Below are 14,123 nucleotides of genomic sequence, written 5' to 3'. Positions count from 1 at the left end.
TCAGTTCTTACAATACAGCAGATTAAGGGTAATAGTGAGCCCCTTTCATTACACACACCTTGAAATGCTGAATAAAATAAAACAACAAATAAATATATAGCCAAGGTCACAAAACAGAGAAACCCTCAAATAAGAACTTGCTTATTTGCCTATCAATATACACCTTAAAGATCTTTTGTGTAGAGTACCTCATTATTTTAAGAGCTGCATAGTCTTCCTTAGTATAGATATACTATAGAATTGAAGCACAAAGAATGCAAGCTTCAGTGTATGTGTGGGAAAGGGTGGGGGGAAGTTTGATAGCAAATATGGAAAGAGGTCTTAAAGGCTAAGGACTTGAAGTTTTTTAAAGATTTTTATTTATTTAATAGAGAGAGAGAGCACAAGCAGGGGGAGCAGGAGGAGAAGCAGGCTCCCCGCTAAGCAGGGAGCCTGATGCGGGGCTCAGTCCCAGGACCCTAAGATCATGACCTGAGCTGAAGGCAGCTGTTCAATTGACTGAGACACCCAGGCACCCCTTGATGGAATCTGATGGCCTCCAAAATAGAGTTGAGATTGAAACCTGCATAAAGCTAGAACCCTCAAATAGTTGGCCTATCTTGGTACAAGGCAGACTAGAAGAACTTCACTTGTATAACCAGGCAGACAGCAAAAAAGTTTGCCTCTTCCTACAGCTATATATAGTGGTTAAAATCTTTGTAAGAAAGTAAAACCTCAAGCTTGTGCCACATTCCAGTTTGGAATATGAATTTACATGCAGAACATCTTATAGGACAAAAAATTAACATAAAAATTAGTCCTGCTGGTGAAATGCAAATGCAAAACTCCCCTAGAGAGAGATTTCCACAATCCACAGAAGAAACAGTCCCTGCTAAAGGTAAGGTCACAAACAAAAATTACAGATCACAAAAAAGAAAACCAAACTGAGTAGGAGTCTGCAGTATAACAAAGAGAATGGTTAAACCTCAGAATTAGAGGTAGTAGAATTTAAATACTTTCAACTTGAAGGTACTTGCCTTTCTTTCATTCTGGAAAATTTTACTCTGTAGCCTTTCTATTATTTCCATCCCCTCCATTCTCTCTCTTCCCTCCTTCTGGAACAGCTACCAGCTGAATGATGGAACACTCAGATTTATCTTCTATATGTCCTAACTTTCCTCTCATGATCTTTTTCATGGTACTTTACCATTAAGTAATGCAAGAATCCCTTGACACTAATTTTCTACTAATTTGCTTTTCAGCCATGTCAATTGTTATACCAGGCCATCTATGGAAAACATTTTTTAATTAGTATTTTATTTTTTAATTTCTAAGATCTATAAATGCTTCCTTAATACATAAGACTCTTCCTATATTATGGATATGATAGTTTCTCTTATCACTCTTAGAACATAATAAAGCTTAACATCTTAATTCTGTTAATTTTTGTTTGTTGAGCATGATGCCTCAATTTCTTGGTATTATACTTTTTTTCCTCAAATGTGTGGTGATTCTTGGTTGTATACTCTTCTCTGATTATGTGATTTTCAGATCCCTATCAGTGTAAACTGTTTCTGTCTGCTGCACCTGACTTTGGGACAGGGTTAGGATATGAGTCAGACATAATCTGAAGATGATTTGTGTGATGGGATTTTTGACGTTCATGGAGGTCAGTAGCTACTTGAGCACTGGCCTGTTTTTCTAGCCCTAGTGTATGAGTCAATTCATCCACAGCTGCCCAGCACTTAGCACATGCAGAACAGGGAGGGGTTACTAATTTGCTGCTCCACATGCAGTTCCCTAATTTTTCAAATTGATAAATGCCCCAGACCCCCTTCCACTTAATATCCATTAGCTCTAAAAAATAAAAATAAAAAATAAAATATCCATTAGCTCTAAGCTCGTAGTTCTATCCAACCTCCCTCTACAGCAGTCATCTCTAGACATGCGTTGGTTTTTTTTGTTTTTTTAAGATTTCATCTATCTACTTTAGAGAGAGAGTGTGTATGAGTTGGGGGAGGAACAGAGGGGAAGGGAGAGGAAAAATGAGAGAATCACAAGCAGACTCCACACTGAGCACAGAACCCCATGCAGGGCTTGGTCCCACAACATCCTGAGACCACAACCAGAGACCAAGAATTGGAAGCTCAACCAACTGAGCCACCCAGGCACCCCTCGGTTTTTCTTTCATTTAGTTTTGTTCCTCCAAACATTTGTTCTCTGGTAATATCTTTTAGAACTTAATAAAAATCTATTTCTTCTGATAGTAGGTTTCCCTGGTTTCCAATGCTATTAAACTATATTTTATTATTAATATCTATTTACATGTATTTTTGTGAGATTTAGTGGGCAGTAAGTGGTAGATGTGTATGACCAGTCTGCCATCGTGAATCATTCTCTAATTTTCTTTTAAGTAAATCATTTGCAAACTTAGTACTGTGGCCATTAGTAAATCACAGATTTTCTGCAATAGACCTCACAATTGACTGGCAGACATTAGGTAAGAATTGTCATAGTCCTTCTGTCTTAGGGAATGTGTTTTAGTGAGAGATGGAGGGTCTGGGGCCAAACAGCCCAGTTAGTGGACTATTACCATAGGCTAGATTGGTGGTTCTCAACATTTCCAAGTATAAGGACATGTTTTCTGCATTTAAAAAAAGTTTATTGTTCCTTACAAAGTGTAATTAAACTTTTAGTATCCATTGTTTGAGAAAACACATAATAACAAAATGCAGTGATGATTTCCAGGTTCAATGATCTGTTTTTTTTTAACTGCTAAGGGTGTGTCTCTCCACAATGAATTCCATAGTCTATTAAAGTTATAACTGCCTATTGGTACAAATAGTGCTCTTAAATTTCACAAGAATATTTGAATATTTTCAAGTTGTCCCTTTATTAGTATTTTCTTAGAATTATAGCTTTTACCAGAATGAGGATTGTTTTCTGTTTAACAAAGGGAAAAAAAAAGTCCTTCATAAAATTTAATATTTTAAAAAAATACCTTAATGAATGAGCTAATGGTTTTTAGTCCTTAACGTTGCTATTAATACCATAAATCTTTGTGTGTTTTAAGGTTTAAAGCAGTTTCCAATCTATTATCTCATTGGATCTTTACAATCATCCTATGGAGCAGGGAAAATAATACTATGTATGTCAACCTTCCAGCTAATTAATAGACTCAGAGAACTTAAATAATTTCCCCAAGTTGGCAGTTAGCAAGCAACAAAACCAGGGACAGAACCTAAGTTCTGTCAGAACTTAGAAACTTAGACAGAATCTAAGTTTCTCAGTGCTCTGTCCATTCATTCTCAAATGTCAATGCACAGGACAATGCTGGCCCATTGCAAACAAAAAAACAAGGTTAAGGAGTATAAAAGCAATTTCAAAATTTTTATTAAGAGATTGTCACTTTACTGCTTTTTGGGATTCAAAATGCTCTCTGTTAGACTTCTTATCACTATGATGGACTAAGTTGATGTGGGAAGCACCTATCATACCTACACCAACAAAGGCTCGATAAACAAAAACATTCAAAATACACAACTAAGCACTAAAACAAGAAAGCAAAATCCTCAGGTGCCAGAAAAAAAGAGAACACTAAAAAGTAGTGATCAAGAGGTAAGGTTAACTAGGCAACTGCAGAAGTGGAATCAGAAGTTGAGCTTAGGAGCTACAATGGGAGTTGAGGCCCCACGTGCAATGGAGCTGAAGCTCAGCTGTTGTGAAAAGGATTCTAGAATCTCTCTCCCATTAGTCTGAGAATTAGGGGGTGAAGCAAACTGATTACCTCCCAGACAACACACTTCCCAAACTAAGTTGTGCACAAAGTAGGAGCCACAGGTGTATTCCTGAGAAGTAGCACAGAAAACGTAAACCAAAAAAACCTGAGAATCAAAGAGCCAGAAGAATCAGAGAAACCCAAAGGACCCTGGTATAGACAAAAGACAAATACACTACTGCCCCATAGTCACACTCTACAATCCTGGGGACATGAGACACCGTGGAAAGAAATACCTAAAGATGAGATGGAAAATACCTATCTTCCAGCGGAGGGAGTTAGCAGAATTCATGCCCTGAGAATTACAGACAACAGAGCAAAGAGACTATAAAGTAAGTAAGCTTAAATGATTCTGGACATAAAGGAATAAAAACTATACAGAAAAACCAGAACAGCATAAAAAATAAGAGGCATATTTCAGGGGGGGAAATAAGCTATAGAAATTCCAAAGATAAAAAATATATCATTTTTTTCAAAATTTAGATTAAAAAAAATTTAAAACTTTGTAGACTAAACATAGCTTAAAAGAAAGTAAGTTGGAAGGCGAAGTTGAAATCTCACAGAATGAAACACAAAAAGATAAAAAAGAAAGAGGCACAGAAAATAGAACATTACTAAGTGTTCCAGAAGGACACAATAGAAAGAATATGAGATAAATCTGCAATAAAAATGGCTATGATAGAGACTGCTACCTGTTCCCAATAACCAGTCTCCCCCTCTGCCCTTTTCACAGAATCACCCATTTTTAGCTAAGAACTAGGCTGCCCAGAATAAAGACAATATTTCCCAGTTTACCTTATACCTGGATTGGCTATATGACTATGTTCTAGAATGTAACCAAAACAGCATGTACAACTTCCAGAAATGTCCTTAAAGAAGTAGGATTTTTCTACTTTTTCTTTCCTAGTAGCTCAAATGCAGATGGTATGATTTAAGTTTGATTAGAGAATCTACTTGCTGAGAATGAATGGTGGAACAATAAAATAAAAGGGTCCCTGAGCCCCTGACACCATCAAACACCACCTGGAGAGCCTCATCTATGTGAAAAAGAAATAAACTTCTATCTTGTAGGAACCACTTTGATTTAGAGTTGTTTTTAAAACCACTTGCAGCAGAATCTAATTGTAACTTCTGATTGAGAATTTTCTACGATTAAAGAAAGATGGGAGTCTTCGATTTAAGGGAGCGAAATGAATTTTGAGCTAGAAAAAATGAAATTAAATCCACACATGGACACAGAATAATAAAACCACAGAACATCAAATGTACAGAGAAAAACTTTAAAAGCAAATCAGAGAGAAGAGATTGTTGCCCATAAGGAAAGACAAACTTCTCAGCCAGAATGAGAGATACAAGAAGAAAATAGAATAATACCTTGAAAATGTTGAAAGGCAGTAATGCTCAACATAAAATTCCATGCTTAGCTAAACTATAAGTCAAGAATGAGGACAAAATATGGACATCGCCAGACATACACATTTTAGCAATAATAGCAAGTACATATATAATACAACTTTATAAGGCACGGTTCTAAGTGCTTTATATATTTTCACTCGTAATCTGCACAACAAGCCTCTGAGGTAGATACTATTAATATTAGTATATTAAGGATGATGAAACTGAGATACAGGGAGGTTAAGTAACTTGACCAAGGTCACACAGTTGGTAAGTGGCCAAATTGGGATTCAGGCCCAGGCATCCTGTTTCAGATTCTGTGGTTTTAATCACTCACAGAATAGCGTTTTTTACTCACAGATCTTCAATGAGATCACTACTGAAATCATTTAAAATATTAGTATGGTGCTCGCTTTGGCAGCATATTTGCTAAAACTGGAACAATACAGAGAAGATTAGCATGGCCCCCGTGTGAGGATCACATGCAAAAGACTGGTATGGAACCTGGATAGAACAAGTAGGATGTAAGCAGAAAAACAAGAAAACTAAATCAGCGAATCCTATGGATCAATTTATGTATTGACTACAAAAATGTTATTTCATGAAATAATTCCGATATTAGATTCTAGGGGACTTTTTCCTCTTGTAGTGTCTTTATTTGGCAAAAGAAAATATTTGGCTACTCTATGTCAATTCCCCCCAAAATTTTGGTAATTTTCCTAGTCTGTGAAATCATAGTCTGGCAACCATTGATCTATTGTGCAACAAAGGCTTTTTGTTTTTTGTGTGTTTTTTTTAAAGCAAATTTGCAAAGTTAATTACTGGTGTGTCATACCAAAAAATATTTATTGGTATTAGTATATTTTGTTATTTGTATTCATTCTGTGAGGACAGGCTGCATGTAACCATTAGTGAGAATCGCTATTTTCCTCAAACACTGCTCCTCAAACACGGCTCCTTTGAAGGCCATGCTATAAATCAAAATGTAACAAAGGAGAAAAAAAAACCCTTTCCACCACAGAAACTCACTGCTAACTTATTAAGGTTTATGGAGAAAATGCTTTTTGTTGATAAATTATATCAAGGTGATCTACAATATTTCAGCCCAGAAGGCAGAGCCCAGTGCTGTTACATGCCCACCAAAATCAAAGATGGGTAACCACACAGGACACTTCTGAAGGAGTGAATTTTGTGAGAAATAGAGAATATATGTTACTTTTTACTTGTAATAATAACTATTATAAAATTTTCTTCAAATTACTCTGTAAACTTTATATGCTGTAGATTAAGAAAGCCAAAGGTTTTACTTTTAAGTAATTTTATAGGTCTCACACAATTTTCCCATTCTCTAGTCTACCTTGCATCAGAAAGAGATACCCCAAAAATGGTCCCCAGAGTTCCCAGCAATTTGCTTCACAATCATAGGCAAATGATTTGAAAAAAATGTATGACCTAGCACAATTTCCATGGCTAGAATCTTAATTGTGGCAGTAAAAGAAACCGAATTTCCAGATTAAGTTCTCTGTAAAAACAATTTAATTTTTTAGGGTGCTATTATTTCTTGCTTTGCTTTTTTGTTGTTGTTGTTGTTAAGATTTTATTTACTTATTTGAGAGAGAGAGACAGAGAGCACAAACCGGGAGGAGAGGAAGCAGGCTCCCCAGTGAGCAGGGAGCCCGATGCGGGACTCGATCCCAGGACCCAGGGATCATGACCTGAGCCAAAGGCAAAGACTTAACCAACTGAGTCACTCAGGCACCCCTTTGCTTTTGTTGTTTTATGAGTCTGTGTGTTTCACTGTGGAAGGAGTTGGGAATATTGAGAAGTTATTTTTTTTAATCTTTTTTTTTTTAATTTGACAGAGACACAGTGAGAGAGGGAACACAAGCAGGGGGAGTGGGAGATGGAGAAGCAGGCTTCTCAAGGAGCAGGGAGCCCAACGCGGGGCTCGATCCCAGGACCCTGAGATCATGACCTGAGCCGAAGGTAGATGCTTAACGACTGAGCCACCCAGGCGCCCCTTAAGAAGGTATTTTTAAGCATCAGCCTATAAAGTAAAGATTCCCTTGAAAGTCCCCTATATAGTCCATGATGTCCAGTATACAAAATTTTGTATACAGTAATTCTTATATACACTAAAAAATATCACTGAGCTATGGGACAAAAGGAAAATCCCTATCAGATGTCTGCCTACCTGTAGGGTTTCCTCCATCCTGTTTTTATATTAGGCTTTTATAACCGTAGTACATGCTTGTGTATTGAAGGATTAACCTTGCCCAAAGAGAGGTCTGGCTTTTGCCCTTGACTTCTGTGAGGTAACTTCTAAGACATTGGAATGTCCTGCTTGATAAGAGTGTCTTTGTTTATCTGGGGACCCTGGGCCATGCCAGAAAGTCTATGCTGACAATGCAATTTTTGGTGGGGGGAGAGGTCTTGGGCCACATAGTATTAGTTTGACCTCTGGAGGGGCTGGAGATTAAGGTCAGCCAGGTTGGCAGTCAACCATGACTATAGGACCAAGCTCAATTAAACACTCTGGACGCCAAAACTCAGCAAGGCATCCTAGTTGGTAATATTCCATGTGTTTCATCACACGTTACTGAGAGAAGTTAGCACTCCTCACAACTTCACTGGGAGAAGACAAATGGAAGTTCATGCTTGGAATTCTCCTGGACTCTGCCCCATGTGCCTCTTTTCTCCACTGATTTCAATGTCAATGTGTATCCTTTCATTGTAATAAACCATAACTGTGAGTATAAGAGCTTTTAATGAGTTTGGTCCTTCTAGCAAATTAACAAATGTGAGGGTGGTCGTGACAACCCCCAAATTTGATGTCAGAAGTCAGGCTGCACTTGGGGATTCTCAAACCTTGCAATACAGATTTTTTTGTGAAAATTAAGAAAGATGGTGACATCTACAGTGAAAACCCTTGGTAATGTGGAATCTCTCACCATATTAAAGTTGAAATATTTGCTAAAAGTTAATAATAAATTGTATTTGTTTTGCTCTAAAAATGTTCCAAAGCATTTTTAGTTAAGAACTTCTGAAATTTTTTTTTTTTAAGATTTTTATTTATTTATTCGACACACAGAGAGACAGCGAGAGAGGGAACACAAGCAGGGGAAGTGGGAAAGGGAGAAGCAGGCTTCCCGCCAAGCAGGGAGCCTGATGCGGGGCTTGATCCCAGGACCCTGGGATCATGACCTGAGCTGAAGGCAGATGCTTAATGACTGAGCCACCCAGGTGTCCCGAACTCCTGAAATTTTTAAGGACAAAGTATTGATTTTACTACAAGTAATCTCACAGATGGTACTAAAAAATGGCCGAAAGAAGAACTCTAGATCAATCACTAAAACTCTCATTTCTTCAATCAGTCCTATTAAAGGTCCTTTAGGCCTGTAAGTGGGAATCCCAATCTCTGTCCTATATCCAGCACCACTCCCTCACAGACTTCCTTTAACTCTGCCCACAGCTTCCTAAATAATCCTTTTATTAAATTCTCCTCACTCACCCGATTTTACTGGCCACTATTTCCTGGCTAAACTTGATCAATACAGTGATTGGCACTAAGGCCACATGTGATCACAGAATTTTCTTAACACTGAGCTCCAGATTATTATTATGAATTGATTCACGTTGACACTTGAAATGCATTTGTCATTCCTAGATTTGAGATTCAACAATATTCCTCCTGGTTTGAGCTTCCACCAAGAAACATGAAAAATGTGCCTTATTATCAGACACTTCATTGCTCTCTCACTTCTAAGTCACTGAGGAACAGCTTGTAATACCTCAGTTTTACCACTCTCCCTGGGACCTCAGTGATGAGAATTTTGGTCCAGTATACCTCTTGATATATAACATCCACCAAGATGCCCTGTGGCCCAATGAATTTCTGTATCATACCTCTTTATTTGCCAGTCACTTGCTTCTATAGCTCAAATATCCTCAGAGACCAGGCAGATGGTCTAAGAAAGACAGTGGTATAAACAATAGGCAGTTCTGATTTCTGGCACATCAGAGAAAAGATTTCTAAAAATCCACTCCTCCATAAAAGAAACGAGAACACTGGGCAAAAATTGTTGAAATCAACTGTTTCAAAACTCTGAAAATTAACCAAAGGCTTACAACAATTGGAAGAGCATTTATTCAATAAAAATGACTTAGTCTCTGTGAGAACAGTAAGCTTTGTGGTGTTTTAACTTGCCCTGTTCCCATCCTACTCCCAAAAAGGATAAAATAATTAGGAATAAGTATAGCAAAAAAAGTGCAAGACTTTTATACTGAAAACCACAAAATGTTGTTGAAAGAAATTAAAGAAGATCTAAATAAATAAAAAGACAGAGCATGTTCATGGATTGAAACAAATAATTTTAAACTGGCAACACTCCCTAAACTGGCTGACAGAGTCAACACAATACCTTTCAAAATCCCAGGTGCCTTTTTGCAGAAATTGAAGCTGATCCTAAAATTCATATGAAAATGCGAGGGGCCCAGAGCAGCCAAACAAGCTTGAAAAAGAACAAAGTTGGAGGACTCAAACGTCCTGGTTTCAAAATTTACTACAAGATTATGGTGAATCAAGATAGGGTAGTACTGGCATAAAAAGAGATGTAAAGATCAGTGGAGATTGGACAGTTCAGAAATAAACTCATACATCTAAGGTCAATTGATTTTCAACAAGGGTGCCAAGACCATTCAATGGGGAAAGAATAGTCTTTTCAACAAACAGTGTTGGACAACTGAATAACCACATGCAGAAGGATAAAGGTGGACCCCTTCTTTACATTTAACAAAAATTAACTCAAAACGGATCAACAACCTAAATGTCAGAGTGAAAACTAAAAAAACTCTTACAAATAAAACATAGGTATAAATATTTATCACCTTGGATTAGGCAATGATTTGTATGATGTCAAAACCACAAGAAACAGAAGAAAACATAGGTAAGATGGACTTTAAAATTTGTGCTCCAGAGAGCACCGTCAAAAAAATAAATGTCAACCCACTGGAGAAAATATTTGCAAATCATTTAAGAGACTTGTATCCAAAACATATAAACCACTCAGAAACTCAACAATTAAAATAATACCCAATTAAAGATGGGAAAGGATTTGAATAAACTTTTCTCTAAGGAAGCTATACAAATGACCAATAAACACATGAAAAAATTCCCAACATCAAGGGACATTAGGAAATGCAAATGAAAACCACAGTGAATAACCGTTTCATCCCCCTTAGGATGGCAAAATAAAAAAGACAACAAGTGTCTTCCAGGATGTGGAGCAATTGGGACCCTGATTCATTGCTGGTAGGATTATAAAATGCTGCAGCCACTGTAAAAATAGTTTGGTAGCTCTTCAAAAAGTTAAACATACAACCCAGTAATCCCACTTGTAGGAATATACCCAAGAAAACAGAAAATATATGTCCACACAAAAACTTACACACAAATGCTCACATCAGCATTATTTATAATAGGTAGAAAGCAGAAACAAGACAAATGTCCACCAATTTATAGACGAATCCATGAAATGAAGCGTATCCATAGTATGGAAGATTATGCAGCAGTAAGAGCAAATATTGAAAATACATTATGCCAAGGGAAAGAAACCAGACACAAAAGGCCTCAAGTTGTATGATCCCATGTATAGAAGATGTCCAAAATAGGCACATCCATAGAAAAAAAGATCAGTGGTTGCCAGGGGCTGGGAATGGCAGAGGGGGAATGGGGAGTGACTGCTAATGGGTACAAGGTTTCTTTCTGAGGTGACGAAAATGTTCTGCAATCAGACAGTGGTGATCAACGCACAACCTCGTAATAAAAACCACTGAATTCTACACTTTAAAACAGTACATTTTATTGCATGTCGATTACAATTGACCTTTGAACAATGCGGGGGAATGGGGTGCCGAACCCCCCATGCAGTCTAAAATCCACGTATAACTTTTGATGCCCCCAAATCTTAACCGATAGCCTATTGTTGATGGAAGGCTTACTAATAATAGATTAACATACATTTTGTATGTCATATGTATTATATATTGTATTCTTACAATAAAGCTAGAGAAAAGAAAATGTTAAGAAAATCATAAGGAAAAGAATCATGGTACTGTACTATATTTATCCAAAAATCTACGTATAGGTGGATCCACTCAGTTCAAACCCATGTTGTTCAAGGGTCAACTGTATATCTCAATAAAGTTATTAAAAATGAGGCAATAAGCAGTGCTTGAACCTAGAGTAAACTAAGGAGTCAGGCCCTTTCTAAAGACATCATAATTCAGAAACATTTTAAATACACAGCTGGTCAAATAAAATACCAGTAGTGCTGCCAGACCCAGACCAGGAAGGGGACCAGAGTCAGGGGGTTTCCCTCTGAAGTGGGTCATCACTTCCTAGATATCACATTCTTTGTCTCCCACACGTAGGACCTGCTCAGCAGAGCACCAAGATCCAGCCCGGGTGTCCCCTTAGTGTAGGGCACCCTTCTCTGGTGCACCCTGCCTCACCTGGGAATCTGACGGAAACTCGACCCCAGTAGGGCGGTTCCATCACATCTAGCCCAACTGTCCTTCCAACATTTTTGAAAATCTTGCATCCTCTCAGACCCAAGTCGCAGCTTCCCCAGGGGCTACGCACTCGCTCTCCCGGCCCTTGCTGACTGGTCGTGCTGTGCAGCTTATGCAGAGGACACACACCGGGCCACGAGAACCTTTAATCATCCGGGTCACGGCACAATATTCCTCTCAGAATAACAACTTAACTCCTCAGTTTACCAAAAAGTAAAATGAAACTGACATAGACAAAACTTCCAAAAATTGGTGTAGGGTGTGTGTCTGTATGACTATCTGAAGTGAAATGATCCTAGATTTATGGACATTTGGACTCCTATCATCTAACAGCAATCCCTTCTCAGGAGGCTAAAAAAATCCTGGAAATCTCTAAGGAGGCACCTGGGACCAAACCTGAGCTAAATGCTTAAAAATCTGGTTTCTAACCCCAAGGCAGGTCTTGGAACAGGTCATCTCATCCACAGAAATATCAGTTTCATGATCCAAGAGCAGTTACATTCACTCTGCCTAAATCACAGGTGACCTGAAGATCAAATTGGAATCAAAAATTTATTTGAAAGTGCTTTAAAATGTGTAAAACAACAGACAGGTGTGCAGTTTCTTTATCTTATCTTTGAAGTCCTGATCCTGTGAAAATTTTAATAGGCAAATAAAAATGGTTGTTTAAATAACTAGGATAATTCCTTGGTTACAGTGAAGCACTGTTTTGAAGAGAAGAAAAAGAACACTACTGCGTGCGTTTATTTTCATATATCTGTATATATATGACACATATATTACAGGTGCCTGGGTGGCTCAGTTGGTTAAGCATCCAACTCTTGATTTCAGCTCAGATCTTGATCTCAGGGTCGTGGGTTCAAGCCCAGCCTTGGACTCCATGCTGAGCATGGAGCCTACTTAAAAAAAAAAAAAAAAGGTTTTCTTTTTAGGCCACAGAGTAGGAGTAGTTTGTCAATCAATGTGACACTGACATTTCTCATCACACTGCTAAAAAGAAAATCACAGGCCCAAGATTGAGTCACTTTATGTTAAGGTCCATGTCAGCAAATGAAGACTCAATACCTAACCTAACTGCAGTTTCAACCCCCTACGGAATGTGACCTTTAACCAGCCAACCTGGAGTTTCCTGGTCAGCACAAGGAGGTAGCCAGCATGAGGAGGTAACCCACTGAGAGATCCTCTCTGTTCCCTTTACCAGGGTGACCTTGCCTGAAACAATGCATTCTTTGCTAATAATTTCCTTTTTCCTGTTCCCTCTCTGCCTTTAAAAACCTTTTCTGCAGCTCAGAAGAGCTCCTTTCTATCTGCTGGATGGGATGATGCTCGATTCATGAATTATTGAATAAGCCCAATTTGATCTTTCAGTTTATGTGGAGGAATTTTGTTTTTTTAACAACACCAAAGTTGCCAGAGTTGTTAAAGGAACCCACTGATAGCAATGAAGGCCATCCCACTGCAGGGTAGTGGGATGTTCCCTTCTTCATCTTGCTTCCAACATTGTTGTCAGTACATTCACACAGCACAAAACACTGAGTAATTCCATCCTACTTTAGTCCTATATTAGATTTCTGTGCTGCCAGCTATCAAAAAGAAAAAAAAAAAGAGTGAAAATTACATTTTCAGAGAAAGAAGAGGGAAAGGAAATAAAATTCCCTACCACCTCTGTAAGAATGTAAAGGAAATCATGAGATGTTAATTATAAAAAGTACTTTACATATTCCTTTAACAGTACAAATATTAGCTGTTATTCTGGTGCTTAAAAAAAAAAAACCCTCTAAGGAAGAGTAGCAAGTTTATTAACTCAGACTTGTTGCTGCAGAATAGATGTGATGTTTTTTGTTTTTGCCATCCAGGATTCCACCCCTAGCATCTGATTTGGGCAGGAACCCAGACAACTTGTGGGACACACACGAATCTGTGGGTAGTTCCGCCTGATGACTCTTCCGACGCTGACCCTGGTCAGCCTGAGCTGTGCAAAAGGTGCAGAAGCCTCGCTGGTCTTCAGAAGAAGAAAGTTCTGTGAAGGAGGCGCCTTGTCTTGTGACTCGGGTGGAGAGGAAGCCTGGGTGGGGGTGGCCTGGGACCCACCAAGGCCAGACAGGGTTCCTGACATTCTTGCGAACTTCTTAGAAGCCTTGAGAGGTGAGCCACAATCCGTGGAGGGACCGGCTGCCCGTTGGCTTTGGCCATCCCCGGGCTGCCTGCCCAGTGAACTGCTTTTATTGTTACCAAATGTCACTCCACCCAAGACAGGATTTTCCAAAGATTCCTTAGATGAATGGGAACTTCTGGTTGCTCCTTGTTTTCTGAAGTGTGTTATGACAGGCATTTGATCTGTTCCTCCTTTGTAATTCAGGAAAAATTCCTTAGGGCCTAGAGGGTGCCCTTTAACAGA

At 38.4% G+C, this 14,123-nt stretch overlaps 1 non-coding gene across 1 annotated transcript; it reads left to right on the top strand.

Moving 5' to 3' along the window:
• Window positions 1-5,557: 5,557 nt before the first annotated feature.
• On the top strand, window positions 5,558-5,664 carry LOC123326078. Its single transcript, XR_006540866.1, has one exon. It is a non-coding gene; the product is annotated as a U6 spliceosomal RNA (small nuclear RNA).
• The last annotated feature ends 8,459 nt before the right edge of the window (window positions 5,665-14,123 follow it).

This window comes from Neomonachus schauinslandi, chromosome 10, assembly GCF_002201575.2.
Source record: "Neomonachus schauinslandi chromosome 10, ASM220157v2, whole genome shotgun sequence".
In the NCBI taxonomy this organism is placed as follows: domain Eukaryota; kingdom Metazoa; phylum Chordata; class Mammalia; order Carnivora; family Phocidae; genus Neomonachus; species Neomonachus schauinslandi.
The sequence above is the reverse complement of the archived record's forward strand: the minus strand, read 5'-3'. Positions and strand labels throughout refer to the sequence as shown.